This window comes from Lissotriton helveticus, chromosome 4_1 (assembly GCF_964261635.1).
Source record: "Lissotriton helveticus chromosome 4_1, aLisHel1.1, whole genome shotgun sequence".
Classification (NCBI taxonomy): Eukaryota; Metazoa; Chordata; class Amphibia; order Caudata; family Salamandridae; genus Lissotriton; species Lissotriton helveticus.
This window is the reverse complement of record NC_136063.1, coordinates 1,672,578,232-1,672,600,509: the sequence shown is the minus strand read 5'-3', so window position 1 is coordinate 1,672,600,509 and position 22,278 is coordinate 1,672,578,232. Positions and strand designations below refer to the sequence as shown.

At 33.9% G+C, this 22,278-nt stretch overlaps 8 non-coding genes across 8 annotated transcripts; all 8 read right to left on the bottom strand.

Moving 5' to 3' along the window:
- Nucleotides 1-365: 365 nt before the first annotated feature.
- Nucleotides 366-437, bottom strand: TRNAQ-UUG (transfer RNA glutamine (anticodon UUG)). The gene has a single exon. It is a non-coding gene; the product is annotated as a tRNA-Gln (tRNA).
- A 2,441-nt stretch (nucleotides 438-2,878) lies between these two features.
- On the bottom strand, nucleotides 2,879-2,950 carry TRNAQ-UUG (transfer RNA glutamine (anticodon UUG)). Its single transcript has one exon. It is a non-coding gene; the product is annotated as a tRNA-Gln (tRNA).
- Nucleotides 2,951-5,398: 2,448 nt separating this feature from the next.
- On the bottom strand, nucleotides 5,399-5,470 carry TRNAH-AUG (transfer RNA histidin (anticodon AUG)). The gene has a single exon. It is a non-coding gene; the product is annotated as a tRNA-His (tRNA).
- Nucleotides 5,471-7,918: 2,448 nt separating this feature from the next.
- Nucleotides 7,919-7,990, bottom strand: TRNAH-AUG (transfer RNA histidin (anticodon AUG)). The gene has a single exon. It is a non-coding gene; the product is annotated as a tRNA-His (tRNA).
- A 2,441-nt stretch (nucleotides 7,991-10,431) lies between these two features.
- On the bottom strand, nucleotides 10,432-10,503 carry TRNAQ-UUG (transfer RNA glutamine (anticodon UUG)). The gene has a single exon. It is a non-coding gene; the product is annotated as a tRNA-Gln (tRNA).
- Nucleotides 10,504-15,450: 4,947 nt separating this feature from the next.
- On the bottom strand, nucleotides 15,451-15,522 carry TRNAQ-UUG (transfer RNA glutamine (anticodon UUG)). Its single transcript has one exon. It is a non-coding gene; the product is annotated as a tRNA-Gln (tRNA).
- Nucleotides 15,523-17,970: 2,448 nt separating this feature from the next.
- TRNAQ-UUG (transfer RNA glutamine (anticodon UUG)) lies at nucleotides 17,971-18,042 on the bottom strand. The gene has a single exon. It is a non-coding gene; the product is annotated as a tRNA-Gln (tRNA).
- A 2,447-nt stretch (nucleotides 18,043-20,489) lies between these two features.
- On the bottom strand, nucleotides 20,490-20,561 carry TRNAQ-UUG (transfer RNA glutamine (anticodon UUG)). Its single transcript has one exon. It is a non-coding gene; the product is annotated as a tRNA-Gln (tRNA).
- Nucleotides 20,562-22,278: the final 1,717 nt, after the last annotated feature.

Genomic DNA, 22,278 nt, shown 5'->3' with positions numbered 1-22,278 from the left:
TGTTATTCAAAACGTCATATCTTCTGTCCCCATAATACACAATTTGATTCCTCAAGTTTTGTTTTAATGAAGGATTTCCAATTAAAAAGTTCCATCTTCCCCTTATCAATAACAGTAATATTTAAGAAAGTAATATCTTGCATCAGCCCCCTGTGATGAGTTTGAGAAAACAGAGTCAGCTCGCAAAATGTCTCATTATTTTGAGCCATTTAATTTCCATGTTTTCTAAAAGTTCTATCATTTGCTCACATCGAATAGACTTTCAGAATACAATCAACAAATTAATGTTTCACTCTATCCGTGTTAGATTTGTGATATTTATGAATACACTTGACAGAAAAAGATTTGATCAACAGTCATGAAAGTGGTCCCACCGAGATTTGAACTCGGATCCTTGGATTCAAAGTCCAAAGTGCTAACCATTACACCATGGAACCTCCCATGTGATAAGGGAGCAAATTGCTGCAGCAATGTGAACATTTCAAAGTTTTTAATGTTCTACAGTCAAAGACCAACAGAATGTTATTACTTTTCTATTCTGTTCAACTTTTGCATATTGAACTATGTTAGGGAAGGATGTTGCCCAGAGGACTCAAGTAACGCTATCACCTTGTTGAACAGTACTTTTTATGTGAGATACGATTTTGCAATAAAATATAAGATTCCCCCGTGAATGCAATCTCTTCTCTCAAAATGAAAAGCTCAACCTGGTACAGGTGGTTTGATGGTATCATGCTTAGCACTCTAGACTCTGAAAACCGGGATCTGAGTACAAATCACAGTGGGACTTATCTAAACTTTACGATTTTCTTTTCCATTCAGTTCTTAGAATTATTAATTGGAAAAACATCTCATTTACTTATAAACTTGTACATATCCACTTTACACGTATGTATCTCCCTATATCTTGCTATATGTCTCTGTATATTTATAGGACAACATAAACACATACATTATAAAAATGCATATAATTAGTGGAGGTGAAAATAATGAAAAGTTGTTGCCTCTCCACATTTGAAACATGAGCTTCTTCTCCTTACTCTTCTATATGTCATGAAATTGAGATACTCACTTCTTACTCAATTTTGATCTAACAATATAGTTGATTTATACAAAGCATATCATATGATTTGTGAATAATCTTAAAAGAGAAAATTAGATCAGTACCTGTGAGGCCTCCAAGCAAAAGCTTATGTTTCACGATTGCAGATCGACTGTTGAAAATCAGCATGAAAAACGTTTTATTTCACAATTTCCATACTAATATACAAAAAACATTTGTACTATCTGAATGATACCGTCATTGTGGTTCTCTAGGTTTGATTTAAGAACACTTCTCTTTCAAAATGTGCTAAATTCGCCTTATCAATAGCGCAGAAAGCTTCAAAAAGGGATGCTGGGAATCAGGCCTCTGAAATGCATTTCAGAAAAACAGGATAGGATTTCTTAATGCCACACTATTTTGTGTAGGAATGTGATGTAAACGTATTATAATGTTTGTATTTCTGTAACTTGTTCAAGCTGATGGACGTTTTGAAAGGAATCAATAATTGTCTCTTTCAACCTACTGGTGTTGGATTTGAGCTATCAATAAACAAAGATGACAGAAATGGAAAAGGTCAAGAGTAATAAAATAGTACCCCCAAGATTTGGACTGGTACCTTTGCATGCAAAGTTTAACGTGCCAATCATTGCTCTTTGGCGCAGCCCATGTGAGAGACAAAGAAATGGGTGTATTAGTTTGGAAATGTAAAATGTTTTAATATGTTACAGTCAAAGATGATGATTATGATATAACTTGCCTATCCTGATAAACGTTTGCATACTTAACACTGTTATGGAGAATGTATCTGAACAGAATCAAATCACATTATAGCTCTTTACACTATGAGCATTCAACAGAGATATCGTTTCATCAATGTAAGAAATGCCCCCGCACTAATGCGCTCTCTTTTGTCTCAATGGAAAAATGACTCATGTATGAGAGGGTTCCATGGTGTAATGGTTAGCACTCTGAATCCAGCGATCCGAGTTCAAATCTCGGTGGGACCTGCTTGAATTATGAGATTTACTATTTCACCCATTTCTTAGAATTTGGTCTTGGAAAAACATAACGTCAATGTTTTATACTGATACTTATCAACGTATAAGTATGCATCTATGTATACATAGCTATATCCGTCTAGATAGCGATAAGACTATATAAAGAAATCAATTATTCATAAACATATGTATTGAAGCTGAAAACTAAAAACTGTTGTTTCCCATCCACAATTTAAACGTTAGGTTCATTTCCTCTCTCATCTATATGACCAGTAATGAGATAGTTAATTTTTGCTGATTTCTTATATGACAACATGCTTGACTTACACAGTGCATTTAATTGTGAATTTCTTTGAAAGAGAAATTCAGATTATTACCTTTGACACGTCTTTCGAAAGATTTTACCTTATGGTTATGGATTTACTTTAGAAAATCAGAGTGTAAATATATGTGTGTCTGAATTTCACGATTGTTATTCAAAACGTCATATCTTCTGTCCCCATAATACACAATTTGATTCCTCAAGTTTTGTTTTAATGAAGGATTTCCAATTAAAAAGTTCCATCTTCCCCTTATCAATAACAGTAATATTTAAGAAAGTAATATCTTGCATCAGCCCCCTGTGATGAGTTTGAGAAAACAGAGTCAGCTCGCAAAATGTCTCATTATTTTGAGCCATTTAATTTCCATGTTTTCTAAAAGTTCTATCATTTGCTCACATCGAATAGACTTTCAGAATACAATCAATAAATTAATGTTTCACTCTATCCGTGTTAGATTTGTGATATTTATGAATACACTTGACAGAAAAAGATTTGATCAACAGTCATGAAAGTGGTCCCACCGAGATTTGAACTCGGATCCTTGGATTCAAAGTCCAAAGTGCTAACCATTACACCATGGAACCTCCCATGTGATAAGGGAGCAAATTGCTGCAGCAATGTGAACATTTCAAAGTTTTTAATGTTCTACAGTCAAAGACCAACAGAATGTTATTACTTTTCTATTCTGTTCAACTTTTGCATATTGAACTATGTTAGGGAAGGATGTTGCCCAGAGGACTCAAGTAACGCTATCACCTTGTTGAACAGTACTTTTTATGTGAGATACGATTTTGCAATAAAATATAAGATTCCCCCGTGAATGCAATCTCTTCTCTCAAAATGAAAAGCTCAACCTGGTACAGGTGGTTTGATGGTATCATGCTTAGCACTCTAGACTCTGAAAACCGGGATCTGAGTACAAATCACAGTGGGACTTATCTAAACTTTACGATTTTCTTTTCCATTCAGTTCTTAGAATTATTAATTGGAAAAACATCTCATTTACTTATAAACTTGTACATATCCACTTTACACGTATGTATCTCCCTATATCTTGCTATATGTCTCTGTATATTTATAGGACAACATAAACACATACATTATAAAAATGCATATAATTAGTGGAGGTGAAAATAATGAAAAGTTGTTGCCTCTCCACATTTGAAACATGAGCTTCTTCTCCTTACTCTTCTATATGTCATGAAATTGAGATACTCACTTTTTACTCAATTTTGATCTAACAATATAGTTGATTTATACAAAGCATATCATATGATTTGTGAATAATCTTAAAAGAGAAAATTAGATCAGTACCTGTGAGGCCTCCAAGCAAAAGCTTATGTTTCACGATTGCAGATCGACTGTTGAAAATCAGCATGAAAAACGTTTTATTTCACAATTTCCATACTAATATACAAAAAACATTTGTACTATCTGAATGATACCGTCATTGTGGTTCTCTAGGTTTGATTTAAGAACACTTCTCTTTCAAAATGTGCTAAATTCGCCTTATCAATAGCGCAGAAAGCTTCAAAAAGGGATGCTGGGAATCAGGCCTCTGAAATGCATTTCAGAAAAACAGGATAGGATTTCTTAATGCCACACTATTTTGTGTAGGAATGTGATGTAAACGTATTATAATGTTTGTATTTCTGTAACTTGTTCAAGCTGATGGACGTTTTGAAAGGAATCAATAATTGTCTCTTTCAACCTACTGGTGTTGGATTTGAGCTATCAATAAACAAAGATGACAGAAATGGAAAAGGTCAAGAGTAATAAAATAGTACCCCCAAGATTTGGACTGGTACCTTTGCATGCAAAGTCCAAAGTGCCAATCATTGCTCTTTGGCGCAGCCCATGTGAGAGACAAAGAAATGGGTGTATTAGTTTGGAAATGTAAAATGTTTTAATATGATACAGTCAAAGATGATCATTATGATATAACTTGCCTATCTTGATAAACGTGTGCATATTTAACACTGTTATGGAGAATGTATCTGAACAGAATCAAATCACATTATAGCTCTTTACACTATGAGCATTCAACAGAGATATCCTTTCATCAATGTAAGAAATGCCCCCGCACTAATGCGCTCTCTTTTGTCTCAATGGAAAAATGACTCATGTATGGGAGGGTTCCATGGTCTAATGGTTATCATCCTGGACTCTGAATCCAGCGATCTGAGATTCAAATCTCGGTGGGACCTACTTGAATTATGAGATTTACTATTTCACCCATTTCTTAGAATTTGGACTTGGAAAAACATAACGTCAATGTTTTATACTGATATTTATCAACGTATAAGTATGCATCTATGTATACATAGCTATATCCGTCTAGATAGCGATAAGACTATATAAAGAAATCAATTATTCATAAACATATGTATTGAAGCTGAAACTAAAAACTGTTGTTTCCCATCCACAATTTAAACGTTAGGTTCATTTCCTCTCTCATCTATATGACCAGTAATGAGATAGTTAATTTTTGCTGATTTCTTATATGACAACATGCTTGACTTACACAGTGCATTTAATTGTGAATTTCTTTGAAAGAGAAATTCAGATTATTACCTTTGACACGTCTTTCGAAAGATTTTACTTTATGGTTATGGATTTACTTTAGAAAATCAGAGTGTAAATATATGTGTGTCTGAATTTCACGATTGTTATTCAAAACGTCATATCTTCTGTCCCCATAATACACAATTTGATTCCTCAAGTTTTGTTTTAATGAAGGATTTCCAATTAAAAAGTTCCATCTTCCCCTTATCAATAACAGTAAGATTTAAGAAAGTAATATCTTGCATCAGCCCCCTGTGATGAGTTTGAGAAAACAGAGTCAGCTCGCAAAATGTCTCATTATTTTGAGCCATTTAATTTCCATGTTTTCTAAAAGTTCTATCATTTGCTCACTTCGAATAGACTTTCAGAATACAATCAATAAATTAATGTTTCACTCTACCCGTGTTAGATTTGTGATATTTATGAATACACTTGACAGAAAAAGATTTGATCAACAGTCATGAAAGTGGTCCCACTGAGATTTGAACTCGGATCCTTGGATTCATAGTCCAAAGTGCTAACCATTACACCATGGAACCTCCCATGTAACAAGGGAGCAAATTGCTGCAGCAATGTGAACATTTCAAAGTTTTTAATGTTCTACAGTCAAAAACCAACAGAATGTTATTACTTTTCTATTCTGTTCAACTTTTGCATATTGAACTATGTTAGGGAAGGATGTTGCCCAGAGGACTCAAGTAACGCTATCACCTTGTTGAACAGTACTTTTTATGTGAGATACGATTTTGCAATAAAAGATAAGATTCCCCCGTGAATGCAATCTCTTCTCTCAAAATGAAAAGCTCAACCTGGTACAGGTGGGTTGATGGTATCATGCTTAGCACTCTAGACTCTGAAAACCGGGATCTGAGTACAAATCACAGTGGGACTTATCTAAACTTTACGATTTTCTTTTCCATTCAGTTCTTAGAATTATTAATTGGAAAAACATCTCATTTACTTATAAACTTGTACATATCCACTTTACACATATGTATCTCCCTATATCTTGCTATATGTCTCTGTATATTTATAGGACAACATAAACACATACATTATAAAAATGCATATAATTAGTAGAGGTGAAAATAATGAAAAGTTGTTGCCTCTCCACATTTGAAACATGAGCTTCTTCTCCTTACTCTTCTATATGTCATGAAATTGAGATACTCACTTTTTACTCAATTTTGATCTAACAATATAGTTGATTTATACAAAGCATATCATATGATTTGTGAATAATCTTAAAAGAGAAAATTAGATCAGTATCTGTGAGGCCTCCAAGCAAAAGCTTATGTTTCACGATTGCAGATCGACTGTTGAAAATCAGCATGAAAAACGTTTTATTTCACAATTTCCATACTAATATACAAAAAACATTTGTACTATCTGAATGATACCGTCATTGTGGTTCTCTAGGTTTGATTTAAGAACACTTCTCTTTCAAAATGTGCTAAATTCGCCTTATCAATAGCGCAGAAAGCTTCAAAAAGGGATGCTGGGAATCAGGCCTCTGAAATGCATTTCAGAAAAACAGGATAGGATTTCTTAATGCCACACTATTTTGTGTAGGAATGTGATGTAAACGTATTATAATGTTTGTATTTCTGTAACTTGTTCAAGCTGATGGACGTTTTGAAAGGAATCAATAATTGTCTCTTTCAACCTACTGGTGTTGGATTTGAGCTATCAATAAACAAAGATGACAGAAATGGAAAAGGTCAAGAGTAATAAAATAGTACCCCCAAGATTTGGACTGGTACCTTTGCATGCAAAGTTTAACGTGCCAATCATTGCTCTTTGGCGCAGCCCATGTGAGAGACAAAGAAATGGGTGTATTAGTTTGGAAATGTAAAATGTTTTAATATGTTACAGTCAAAGATGATGATTATGATATAACTTGCCTATCCTGATAAACGTTTGCATAATTAACACTGTTATGGAGAATGTATCTGAACAGAATCAAATCACATTATAGCTCTTTACACTATGAGCATTCAACAGAGATATCGTTTCATCAATGTAAGAAATGCCCCCGCACTAATGCGCTCTCTTTTGTCTCAATGGAAAAATGACTCATGTATGGGAGGGTTCCATGGTCTAATGGTTATCATCCTGGACTCTGAATCCAGCGATCTGAGATTCAAATCTCGGTGGGACCTACTTGAATTATGAGATTTACTATTTCACCCATTTCTTAGAATTTGGACTTGGAAAAACATAACGTCAATGTTTTATACTGATATTTATCAACGTATAAGTATGCATCTATGTATACATAGCTATATCCGTCTAGATAGCGATAAGACTATATAAAGAAATCAATTATTCATAAACATATGTATTGAAGCTGAAACTAAAAACTGTTGTTTCCCATCCACAATTTAAACGTTAGGTTCATTTCCTCTCTCATCTATATGACCAGTAATGAGATAGTTAATTTTTGCTGATTTCTTATATGACAACATGCTTGACTTACACAGTGCATTTAATTGTGAATTTCTTTGAAAGAGAAATTCAGATTATTACCTTTGACACGTCTTTCGAAAGATTTTACTTTATGGTTATGGATTTACTTTAGAAAATCAGAGTGTAAATATATGTGTGTCTGAATTTCACGATTGTTATTCAAAACGTCATATCTTCTGTCCCCATAATACACAATTTGATTCCTCAAGTTTTGTTTTAATGAAGGATTTCCAATTAAAAAGTTCCATCTTCCCCTTATCAATAACAGTAAGATTTAAGAAAGTAATATCTTGCATCAGCCCCCTGTGATGAGTTTGAGAAAACAGAGTCAGCTCGCAAAATGTCTCATTATTTTGAGCCATTTAATTTCCATGTTTTCTAAAAGTTCTATCATTTGCTCACTTCGAATAGACTTTCAGAATACAATCAATAAATTAATGTTTCACTCTACCCGTGTTAGATTTGTGATATTTATGAATACACTTGACAGAAAAAGATTTGATCAACAGTCATGAAAGTGGTCCCACTGAGATTTGAACTCGGATCCTTGGATTCATAGTCCAAAGTGCTAACCATTACACCATGGAACCTCCCATGTAACAAGGGAGCAAATTGCTGCAGCAATGTGAACATTTCAAAGTTTTTAATGTTCTACAGTCAAAAACCAACAGAATGTTATTACTTTTCTATTCTGTTCAACTTTTGCATATTGAACTATGTTAGGGAAGGATGTTGCCCAGAGGACTCAAGTAACGCTATCACCTTGTTGAACAGTACTTTTTATGTGAGATACGATTTTGCAATAAAAGATAAGATTCCCCCGTGAATGCAATCTCTTCTCTCAAAATGAAAAGCTCAACCTGGTACAGGTGGGTTGATGGTATCATGCTTAGCACTCTAGACTCTGAAAACCGGGATCTGAGTACAAATCACAGTGGGACTTATCTAAACTTTACGATTTTCTTTTCCATTCAGTTCTTAGAATTATTAATTGGAAAAACATCTCATTTACTTATAAACTTGTACATATCCACTTTACACATATGTATCTCCCTATATCTTGCTATATGTCTCTGTATATTTATAGGACAACATAAACACATACATTATAAAAATGCATATAATTAGTAGAGGTGAAAATAATGAAAAGTTGTTGCCTCTCCACATTTGAAACATGAGCTTCTTCTCCTTACTCTTCTATATGTCATGAAATTGAGATAGTCACTTTTTACTCAATTTTGATCTAACAATATAGTTGATTTATACAAAGCATATCATATGATTTGTGAATAATCTTAAAAGAGAAAATTAGATCAGTACCTGTGAGGCCTCCAAGCAAAAGCTTATGTTTCACGATTGCAGATCGACTGTTGAAAATCAGCATGAAAAACGTTTTATTTCACAATTTCCATACTAATATACAAAAAACATTTGTACTATCTGAATGATACCGTCATTGTGGTTCTCTAGGTTTGATTTAAGAACACTTCTCTTTCAAAATGTGCTAAATTCGCCTTATCAATAGCGCAGAAAGCTTCAAAAAGGGATGCTGGGAATCAGGCCTCTGAAATGCATTTCAGAAAAACAGGATAGGATTTCTTAATGCCACACTATTTTGTGTAGGAATGTGATGTAAACGTATTATAATGTTTGTATTTCTGTAACTTGTTCAAGCTGATGGACGTTTTGAAAGGAATCAATAATTGTATCTTTCAACCTACTGGTGTTGGATTTGAGCTATCAATAAACAAAGATGACAGAAATGGAAAAGGTCAAGAGTAATAAAATAGTACCCCCAAGATTTGGACTGGTACCTTTGCATGCAAAGTTTAACGTGCCAATCATTGCTCTTTGGCGCAGCCCATGTGAGAGACAAAGAAATGGGTGTATTAGTTTGGAAATGTAAAATGTTTTAATATGTTACAGTCAAAGATGATGATTATGATATAACTTGCCTATCCTGATAAACGTTTGCATACTTAACACTGTTATGGAGAATGTATCTGAACAGAATCAAATCACATTATAGCTCTTTACACTATGAGCATTCAACAGAGATATCGTTTCATCAATGTAAGAAATGCCCCCGCACTAATGCGCTCTCTTTTGTCTCAATGGAAAAATGACTCATGTATGGGAGGGTTCCATGGTGTAATGGTTAGCACTCTGAATCCAGCGATCCGAGTTCAAATCTCGGTGGGACCTGCTTGAATTATGAGATTTACTATTTCACCCATTTCTTAGAATTTGGTCTTGGAAAAACATAACGTCAATGTTTTATACTGATACTTATCAACGTATAAGTATGCATCTATGTATACATAGCTATATCCGTCTAGATAGCGATAAGACTATATAAAGAAATCAATTATTCATAAACATATGTATTGAAGCTGAAAACTAAAAACTGTTGTTTCCCATCCACAATTTAAACGTTAGGTTCATTTCCTCTCTCATCTATATGACCAGTAATGAGATAGTTAATTTTTGCTGATTTCTTATATGACAACATGCTTGACTTACACAGTGCATTTAATTGTGAATTTCTTTGAAAGAGAAATTCAGATTATTACCTTTGACACGTCTTTCGAAAGATTTTACCTTATGGTTATGGATTTACTTTAGAAAATCAGAGTGTAAATATATGTGTGTCTGAATTTCACGATTGTTATTCAAAACGTCATATCTTCTGTCCCCATAATACACAATTTGATTCCTCAAGTTTTGTTTTAATGAAGGATTTCCAATTAAAAAGTTCCATCTTCCCCTTATCAATAACAGTAATATTTAAGAAAGTAATATCTTGCATCAGCCCCCTGTGATGAGTTTGAGAAAACAGAGTCAGCTCGCAAAATGTCTCATTATTTTGAGCCATTTAATTTCCATGTTTTCTAAAAGTTCTATCATTTGCTCACATCGAATAGACTTTCAGAATACAATCAATAAATTAATGTTTCACTCTATCCGTGTTAGATTTGTGATATTTATGAATACACTTGACAGAAAAAGATTTGATCAACAGTCATGAAAGTGGTCCCACCGAGATTTGAACTCGGATCCTTGGATTCAAAGTCCAAAGGGCTAACCATTACACCATGGAACCTCCCATGTGATAAGGGAGCAAATTGCTGCAGCAATGTGAACATTTCAAAGATTTTAATGTTCTACAGTCAAAGACCAACAGAATGTTATTACTTTTCTATTCTGTTCAACTTTTGCATATTGAACTATGTTAGGGAAGGATGTTGCCCAGAGGACTCAAGTAACGCTATCACCTTGTTGAACAGTACTTTTTATGTGAGATACGATTTTGCAATAAAATATAAGATTCCCCCGTGAATGCAATCTCTTCTCTCAAAATGAAAAGCTCAACCTGGTACAGGTGGTTTGATGGTATCATGCTTAGCACTCTAGACTCTGAAAACCGGGATCTGAGTACAAATCACAGTGGGACTTATCTAAACTTTACGATTTTCTTTTCCATTCAGTTCTTAGAATTATTAATTGGAAAAACATCTCATTTACTTATAAACTTGTACATATCCACTTTACACGTATGTATCTCCCTATATCTTGCTATATGTCTCTGTATATTTATAGGACAACATAAACACATACATTATAAAAATGCATATAATTAGTGGAGGTGAAAATAATGAAAAGTTGTTGCCTCTCCACATTTGAAACATGAGCTTCTTCTCCTTACTCTTCTATATGTCATGAAATTGAGATACTCACTTTTTACTCAATTTTGATCTAACAATATAGTTGATTTATACAAAGCATATCATATGATTTGTGAATAATCTTAAAAGAGAAAATTAGATCAGTACCTGTGAGGCCTCCAAGCAAAAGCTTATGTTTCACGATTGCAGATCGACTGTTGAAAATCAGCATGAAAAACGTTTTATTTCACAATTTCCATACTAATATACAAAAAACATTTGTACTATCTGAATGATACCGTCATTGTGGTTCTCTAGGTTTGATTTAAGAACACTTCTCTTTCAAAATGTGCTAAATTCGCCTTATCAATAGCGCAGAAAGCTTCAAAAAGGGATGCTGGGAATCAGGCCTCTGAAATGCATTTCAGAAAAACAGGATAGGATTTCTTAATGCCACACTATTTTGTGTAGGAATGTGATGTAAACGTATTATAATGTTTGTATTTCTGTAACTTGTTCAAGCTGATGGACGTTTTGAAAGGAATCAATAATTGTCTCTTTCAACCTACTGGTGTTGGATTTGAGCTATCAATAAACAAAGATGACAGAAATGGAAAAGGTCAAGAGTAATAAAATAGTACCCCCAAGATTTGGACTGGTACCTTTGCATGCAAAGTTTAACGTGCCAATCATTGCTCTTTGGCGCAGCCCATGTGAGAGACAAAGAAATGGGTGTATTAGTTTGGAAATGTAAAATGTTTTAATATGTTACAGTCAAAGATGATGATTATGATATAACTTGCCTATCCTGATAAACGTTTGCATACTTAACACTGTTATGGAGAATGTATCTGAACAGAATCAAATCACATTATAGCTCTTTACACTATGAGCATTCAACAGAGATATCGTTTCATCAATGTAAGAAATGCCCCCGCACTAATGCGCTCTCTTTTGTCTCAATGGAAAAATGACTCATGTATGGGAGGGTTCCATGGTGTAATGGTTAGCACTCTGAATCCAGCGATCCGAGTTCAAATCTCGGTGGGACCTGCTTGAATTATGAGATTTACTATTTCACCCATTTCTTAGAATTTGGTCTTGGAAAAACATAACGTCAATGTTTTATACTGATACTTATCAACGTATAAGTATGCATCTATGTATACATAGCTATATCCGTCTAGATAGCGATAAGACTATATAAAGAAATCAATTATTCATAAACATATGTATTGAAGCTGAAAACTAAAAACTGTTGTTTTCCATCCACAATTTAAACGTTAGGTTCATTTCCTCTCTCATCTATATGACCAGTAATGAGATAGTTAATTTTTGCTGATTTCTTATATGACAACATGCTTGACTTACACAGTGCATTTAATTGTGAATTTCTTTGAAAGAGAAATTCAGATTATTACCTTTGACACGTCTTTCGAAAGATTTTACCTTATGGTTATGGATTTACTTTAGAAAATCAGAGTGTAAATATATGTGTGTCTGAATTTCACGATTGTTATTCAAAACGTCATATCTTCTGTCCCCATAATACACAATTTGATTCCTCAAGTTTTGTTTTAATGAAGGATTTCCAATTAAAAAGTTCCATCTTCCCCTTATCAATAACAGTAATATTTAAGAAAGTAATATCTTGCATCAGCCCCCTGTGATGAGTTTGAGAAAACAGAGTCAGCTCGCAAAATGTCTCATTATTTTGAGCCATTTAATTTCCATGTTTTCTAAAAGTTCTATCATTTGCTCACATCGAATAGACTTTCAGAATACAATCAATAAATTAATGTTTCACTCTATCCGTGTTAGATTTGTGATATTTATGAATACACTTGACAGAAAAAGATTTGATCAACAGTCATGAAAGTGGTCCCACCGAGATTTGAACTCGGATCCTTGGATTCAAAGTGCTAACCATTACACCATGGAACCTCCCATGTGATAAGGGAGCAAATTGCTGCAGCAATGTGAACATTTCAAAGTTTTTAATGTTCTACAGTCAAAGACCAACAGAATGTTATTACTTTTCTATTCTGTTCAACTTTTGCATATTGAACTATGTTAGGGAAGGATGTTGCCCAGAGGACTCAAGTAACGCTATCACCTTGTTGAACAGTACTTTTTATGTGAGATACGATTTTGCAATAAAATATAAGATTCCCCTGTGAATGCAATCTCTTCTCTCAAAATGAAAAGCTCAACCTGGTACAGGTGGTTTGATGGTATCATGCTTAGCACTCTAGACTCTGAAAACCGGGATCTGAGTACAAATCACAGTGGGACTTATCTAAACTTTACGATTTTCTTTTCCATTCAGTTCTTAGAATTATTAATTGGAAAAACATCTCATTTACTTATAAACTTGTACATATCCACTTTACACGTATGTATCTCCCTATATCTTGCTATATGTCTCTGTATATTTATAGGACAACATAAACACATACATTATAAAAATGCATATAATTAGTGGAGGTGAAAATAATGAAAAGTTGTTGCCTCTCCACATTTGAAACATGAGCTTCTTCTCCTTACTCTTCTATATGTCATGAAATTGAGATACTCACTTTTTACTCAATTTTGATCTAACAATATAGTTGATTTATACAAAGCATATCATATGATTTGTGAATAATCTTAAAAGAGAAAATTAGATCAGTACCTGTGAGGCCTCCAAGCAAAAGCTTATGTTTCACGATTGCAGATCGACTGTTGAAAATCAGCATGAAAAACGTTTTATTTCACAATTTCCATACTAATATACAAAAAACATTTGTACTATCTGAATGATACCGTCATTGTGGTTCTCTAGGTTTGATTTAAGAACACTTCTCTTTCAAAATGTGCTAAATTCGCCTTATCAATAGCGCAGAAAGCTTCAAAAAGGGATGCTGGGAATCAGGCCTCTGAAATGCATTTCAGAAAAACAGGATAGGATTTCTTAATGCCACACTATTTTGTGTAGGAATGTGATGTAAACGTATTATAATGTTTGTATTTCTGTAACTTGTTCAAGCTGATGGACGTTTTGAAAGGAATCAATAATTGTCTCTTTCAACCTACTGGTGTTGGATTTGAGCTATCAATAAACAAAGATGACAGAAATGGAAAAGGTCAAGAGTAATAAAATAGTACCCCCAAGATTTGGACTGGTACCTTTGCATGCAAAGTTTAACGTGCCAATCATTGCTCTTTGGCGCAGCCCATGTGAGAGACAAAGAAATGGGTGTATTAGTTTGGAAATGTAAAATGTTTTAATATGTTACAGTCAAAGATGATGATTATGATATAACTTGCCTATCCTGATAAACGTTTGCATACTTAACACTGTTATGGAGAATGTATCTGAACAGAATCAAATCACATTATAGCTCTTTACACTATGAGCATTCAACAGAGATATCGTTTCATCAATGTAAGAAATGCCCCCGCACTAATGCGCTCTCGTTTGTCTCAATGGAAAAATGACTCATGTATGGGAGGGTTCCATGGTGTAATGGTTAGCACTCTGAATCCAGCGATCCGAGTTCAAATCTCGGTGGGACCTGCTTGAATTATGAGATTTACTATTTCACCCATTTCTTAGAATTTGGACTTGGAAAAACATAACGTCAATGTTTTATACTGATATTTATCAACGTATAAGTATGCATCTATGTATACATAGCTATATCCGTCTAGATAGCGATAAGACTATATACAGAAATCAATTATTCATAAACATATGTATTGAAGCTGAAAACTAAAAACTGTTGTTTCCCATCCACAATTTAAACGTTAGGTTCATTTCCTCTCTCATCTATATGACCAGTAATGAGATAGTTAATTTTTGCTGATTTCTTATATGACAACATGCTTGACTTACACAGTGCATTTAATTGTGAATTTCTTTGAAAGAGAAATTCAGATTATTACCTTTGACACGTCTTTCGAAAGATTTTACTTTATGGTTATGGATTTACTTTAGAAAATCAGAGTGTAAATATATGTGTGTCTGAATTTCACGATTGTTATTCAAAACGTCATATCTTCTGTCCCCATAATACACAATTTGATTCCTCAAGTTTTGTTTTAATGAAGGATTTCCAATTAAAAAGTTCCATCTTCCCCTTATCAATAACAGTAAGATTTAAGAAAGTAATATCTTGCATCAGCCCCCTGTGATGAGTTTGAGAAAACAGAGTCAGCTCGCAAAATGTCTCATTATTTTGAGCCATTTAATTTCCATGTTTTCTAAAAGTTCTATCATTTGCTCACATCGAATAGACTTTCAGAATACAATCAATAAATTAATGTTTCACTCTACCCGTGTTAGATTTGTGATATTTATGAATACACTTGACAGAAAAAGATTTGATCAACAGTCATGAAAGTGGTCCCACCGAGATTTGAACTCGGATCCTTGGATTCAAAGTCCAAAGTGCTAACCATTACACCATGGAACCTCCCATGTGACAAGGGAGCAAATTGCTGCAGCAATGTGAACATTTCAAAGTTTTTAATGTTCTACAGTCAAAGACCAACAGAATGTTATTACTTTTCTATTCTGTTCAACTTTTGCATATTGAACTATGTTAGGGAAGGATGTTGCCCAGAGGACTCAAGTAACGCTATCACTCTGTTGAACAGTACTTTTTATGTGAGATACGATTTTGCAATAAAATATAAGATTCCCCCGTGAATGCAATCTCTTCTCTCAAAATGAAAAGCTCAACCTGGTACAGGTGGTTTGATGGTATCATGCTTAGCACTCTAGACTCTGAAAACCGGGATCTGAGTACAAATCACAGTGGGACGTATCTAAACTTTACGATTTTCTTTTCCATTCAGTTCTTAGAATTATTAATTGGAAAAACATCTCATTTACTTATAAACTTGTACATATCCACTTTACACGTATGTATCTCCCTATATCTTGCTATATGTCTCTGTATATTTATAGGACAACATAAACACATACATTATAAAAATGCATATAATTAGTGGAGGTGAAAATAATGAAAAGTTGTTGCCTCTCCACATTTGAAACATGAGCTTCTTCTCCTTACTCTTCTATATGTCATGAAATTGAGATACTCACTTTTTACTCAATTTTGATCTAACAATATAGTTGATTTATACAAAGCATATCATATGATTTGTGAATAATCTTAAAAGAGAAAATTAGATCAGTACCTGTGAGGCCTCCAAGCAAAAGCTTATGTTTCATGATTGCAGATCGACTGTTGAAAATCAGCATGAAAAACGTTTTATTTCACAATTTCCATACTAATATACAAAAAACATTTGTACTATCTGAATGATACCGTCATTGTGGTTCTCTAGGTTTGATTTAAGAACACTTCTCTTTCAAAATGTGCTAAATTCGCCTTATCAATAGCGCAGAAAGCTTCAAAAAGGGATGCTGGGAATCAGGCCTCTGAAATGCATTTCAGAAAAACAGGATAGGATTTCTTAATGCCACACTATTTTGTGTAGGAATGTGATGTAAACGTATTATAATGTTTGTATTTCTGTAACTTGTTCAAGCTGATGGACGTTTTGAAAGGAATCAATAATTGTCTCTTTCAACCTACTGGTGTTGGATTTGAGCTATCAATAAACAAAGATGACAGAAATGGAAAAGGTCAAGAGTAATAAAATTGTACCCCCAAGATTTGGACTGGTACCTTTGCATGCAAAGTCCAAAGTGCCAATCATTGCTCTTTGGCGCAGCCCATGTGAGAGACAAAGAAATGGGTGTATTAGTTTGGAAATGTAAAATGTTTTAATATGATACAGTCAAAGATGATCATTATGATATAACTTGCCTATCTTGATAAACGTGTGGATATTTAACACTGTTATGGAGAATGTATCTGAACAGAATCAAATCACATTATAGCTCTTTACACTATGAGCATTCAACAGAGATATCCTTTCATCAATGTAAGAAATGCCCCCGCACTAATGCGCTCTCTTTTGTCTCAAGGGAAAAATGACTCATGTATGGGAGGGTTCCATGGTCTAATGGTTAGCATCCTGGACTCTGAATCCAGCGATCCGACTTCAAATCTCGGTGGGACCTACTTGAATTATGAGATTTACTATTTCACCCATTTCTTAGAATTTGGACTTGGAAAAACATAACGTCAATGTTTTATACTGATATTTATCAACGTATAAGTATGCATCTATGTATACATAGCTATATCCGTCTAGATAGCGATAAGACTATATACAGAAATCAATTATTCATAAACATATTTATTGAAGCTGAAAACTAAAAACTGTTGTTTCCCATCCACAATTTAAACGTTAGGTTCATTTCCTCTCTCATCTATATGACCAGTAATGAGATAGTTAATTTTTGCTGATTTCTTATATGACAACATGCTTGACTTACACAGTGCATTTAATTGTGAATTTCTTTGAAAGAGAAATTCAGATTATTACCTTTGACACGTCTTTCGAAAGATTTTACTTTATGGTTATGGATTTACTTTAGAAAATCAGAGTGTAAATATATGTGTGTCTGAATTTCATCATTGTTATTCAAAACGTCATATCTTCTGTCCCCATAATACACAATTTGATTCCTCAAGTTTTGTTTTAATGAAGGATTTCCAATTAAAAAGTTCCATCTTCCCCTTATCAATAACAGTAATATTTAAGAAAGTAATATCTTGCATCAGCCCCCTGTGATGAGTTTGAGAAAACAGAGTCAGCTCGCAAAATGTCTCATTATTTTGAGCCATTTAATTTCCATGTTTTCTAAAAGTTCTATCATTTGCTCACTTCGAATAGACTTTCAGAATACAATCAATAAATTAATGTTTCACTCTACCCGTGTTAGATTTGTGATATTTATGAATACACTTGACAGAAAAAGATTTGATCAACAGTCATGAAAGTGGTCCCACCGAGATTTGAACTCGGATCCTTGGATTCAAAGTCCAAAGTGCTAACCCTTACACCATGGAACCTCCCATGTAACAAGGGAGCAAATTGCTGCAGCAATGTGAACATTTCAAAGTTTTTAATGTTCTACAGTCAAAGACCAACAGAATGTTATTACTTTTCTATTCTGTTCAACTTTTGCATATTGAACTATGTTAGGGAAGGATGTTGCCCAGAGGACTCAAGTAACGCTATCACCTTGTTGAACAGTACTTTTATGTGAGATACGATTTTGCAATAAAATATAAGATTCCCCCGTGAATGCAATCTCTTCTCTCAAAATGAAAAGCTCAACCTGGTACAGGTGGTTTGATGGTATCATGCTTAGCACTCTAGACTCTGAAAACCGGGATCTGAGTACAAATCACAGTGGGACTTATCTAAACTTTACGATTTTCTTTTCCATTCAGTTCTTAGAATTATTAATTGGAAAAACATCTCATTTACTTATAAACTTGTACATATCCACTTTACACGTATGTATCTCCCTATATCTTGCTATATGTCTCTGTATATTTATAGGACAACATAAACACATACATTATAAAAATGCATATAATTAGTGGAGGTGAAAATAATGAAAAGTTGTTGCCTCTCCACATTTGAAACATGAGCTTCTTCTCCTTACTCTTCTATATGTCATGAAATTGAGATACTCACTTTTTACTCAATTTTGATCTAACAATATAGTTGATTTATATAAAGCATATCATATGATTTGTGAATAATCTTAAAAGAGAAAATTAGATCAGTACCTGTGAGGCCTCCAAGCAAAAGCTTATGTTTCACGATTGCAGATCGACTGTTGAAAATCAGCATGAAAAACGTTTTATTTCACAATTTCCATACTAATATACAAAAAACATTTGTACTATCTGAATGATACCGTCATTGTGGTTCTCTAGGTTTGATTTAAGAACACTTCTCTTTCAAAATGTGCTAAATTCGCCTTATCAATAGCGCAGAAAGCTTCAAAAAGGGATGCTGGGAATCAGGCCTCTGAAATGCATTTCAGAAAAACAGGATAGGATTTCTTAATGCCACACTATTTCGTGTAGGAATGTGATGTAAACGTATTATAATGTTTGTATTTCTGTAACTTGTTCAAGCTGATGGACGTTTTGAAAGGAATCAATAATTGTCTCTTTCAACCTACTGGTGTTGGATTTGAGCTATCAATAAACAAAGATGACAGAAATGGAAAAGGTCAAGAGTAATAAAATTGTACCCCCAAGATTTGGACTGGTACCTTTGCATGCAAAGTCCAAAGTGCCAATCATTGCTCTTTGGCGCAGCCCATGTGAGAGACAAAGAAATGGGTGTATTAGTTTGGAAATGTAAAATGTTTTAATATGATACAGTCAAAGATGATCATTATGATATAACTTGCCTATCTTGATAAACGTGTGCATATTTAACACTGTTATGGAGAATGTATCTGAACAGAATCAAATCACATTATAGCTCTTTACACTATGAGCATTCAACAGAGATATCCTTTCATCAATGTAAGAAATGCCCCCGCACTAATGCGCTCTCTTTTGTCTCAATGGAAAAATGACTCATGTATGGGAGGGTTCCATGGTCTAATGGTTAGCATCCTGGACTCTGAATCCAGCGATCCGAGTTCAAATCTCGGTGGGACCTACTTGAATTATGAGATTTACTATTTCACCCATTTCTTAGAATTTGGACTTGGAAAAACATAACGTCAATGTTTTATACTGATATTTATCAACGTATAAGTATGCATCTATGTATACATAGCTATATCCGTCTAGATAGCGATAAGACTATATACAGAAATCAATTATTCATAAACATATGTATTGAAGCTGAAAACTAAAAACTGTTGTTTCCCATCCACAATTTAAACGTTAGGTTCATTTCCTCTCTCATCTATATGACCAGTAATGAGATAGTTAATTTTTGCTGATTTCTTATATGACAACATGCTTGACTTACACAGTGCATTTAATTGTGAATTTCTTTGAAAGAGAAATTCAGATTATTACCTTTGACACGTCTTTCGAAAGATTTTACTTTATGGTTATGGATTTACTTTAGAAAATCAGAGTGTAAATATATGTGTGTCTGAATTTCATCATTGTTATTCAAAACGTCATATCTTCTGTCCCCATAATACACAATTTGATTCCTCAAGTTTTGTTTTAATGAAGGATTTCCAATTAAAAAGTTCCATCTTCCCCTTATCAATAACAGTAAGATTTAAGAAAGTAATATCTTGCATCAGCCCCCTGTGATGAGTTTGAGAAAACAGAGTCAGCTCGCAAAATGTCTCATTATTTTGAGCCATTTCATTTCCATGTTTTCTAAAAGTTCTATCATTTGCTCACTTCGAATAGACTTTCAGAATACAATCAATAAATTAATGTTTCACTCTACCCGTGTTAGATTTGTGATATTTATGAATACACTTGACAGAAAAAGATTTGATCAACAGTCATGAAAGTGGTCCCACCGAGATTTGAACTCAGATCCTTGGATTCAAAGTCCAAAGTGCTAACCATTACACCATGGAACCTCCCATGTAACAAGGGAGCAAATTGCTGCAGCAATGTGAACATTTCAAAGTTTTTAATGTTCTACAGTCAAAGACCAACAGAATGTTATTACTTTTCTATTCTGTTCAACTTTTGCATATTGAACTATGTTAGGGAAGGATGTTGCCCAGAGGACTCAAGTAACGCTATCACCTTGTTGAACAGTACTTTTTATGTGAGATACGATTTTGCAATAAAAGATAAGATTCCCCCGTGAATGCAATCTCTTCTCTCAAAATGAAAAGCTCAACCTGGTACAGGTGGGTTGATGGTATCATGCTTAGCACTCTAGACTCTGAAAACCGGGATCTGAGTACAAATCACAGTGGGACTTATCTAAACTTTACGATTTTCTTTTCCATTCAGTTCTTAGAATTATTAATTGGAAAAACATCTCATTTACTTATAAACTTGTACATATCCACTTTACACGTATGTATCTCCCTATATCTTGCTATATGTCTCTGTATATTTATAGGACAACATAAACACATACATTATAAAAATGCATATAATTAGTAGAGGTGAAAATAATGAAAAGTTGTTGCCTCTCCACATTTGAAACATGAGCTTCTTCTCCTTACTCTTCTATATGTCATGAAATTGAGATACTCACTTTTTACTCAATTTTGATCTAACAATATAGTTGATTTATACAAAGCATATCATATGATTTGTGAATAATCTTAAAAGAGAAAATTAGATCAGTACCTGTGAGGCCTCCAAGCAAAAGCTTATGTTTCACGATTGCAGATCGACTGTTGAAAATCAGCATGAAAAATGTTTTATTTCACAATTTCCATACTAATATACAAAAAACATTTGTACTATCTGAATGATACCGTCATTGTGGTTCTCTAGGTTTGATTTAAGAACACTTCTCTTTCAAAATGTGCTAAATTCGCCTTATCAATAGCGCAGAAAGCTTCAAAAAGGGATGCTGGGAATCAGGCCTCTGAAATGCATTTCAGAAAAACAGGATAGGATTTCTTAATGCCACACTATTTTGTGTAGGAGTGTGATGTAAACGTATTATAATGTTTGTATTTCTGTAACTTGTTCAAGCTGATGGACGTTTTGAAAGGAATCAATAATTGTCTCTTTCAACCTACTGGTGTTGGATTTGAGCTATCAATAAACAAAGATGACAGAAATGGAAAAGGTCAAGAGTAATAAAATAGTACCCCCAAGATTTGGACTGGTACCTTTGCATGCAAAGTCCAAAGTGCCAATCATTGCTCTTTGGCGCAGCCCATGTGAGAGACAAAGAAATGGGTGTATTAGTTTGGAAATGTAAAATGTTTTAATATGATACAGTCAAAGATGATCATTATGATATAACTTGCCTATCTTGATAAACGTGTGCATATTTAACACTGTTATGGAGAATGTATCTGAACAGAATCAAATCACATTATAGCTCTTTACACTATGAGCATTCAACAGAGATATCCTTTCATCAATGTAAGAAATGCCCCCGCACTAATGCGCTCTCTTTTGTCTCAATGGAAAAATGACTCATGTATGGGAGGGTTCCATGGTCTAATGGTTAGCATCCTGGACTCTGAATCCAGCGATCCGAGTTCAAATCTCGGTGGGACCTACTTGAATTATGAGATTTACTATTTCACCCATTTCTTAGAATTTGGACTTGGAAAAACATAATGTTTTATACTGATATTTATCAACGTATAAGTA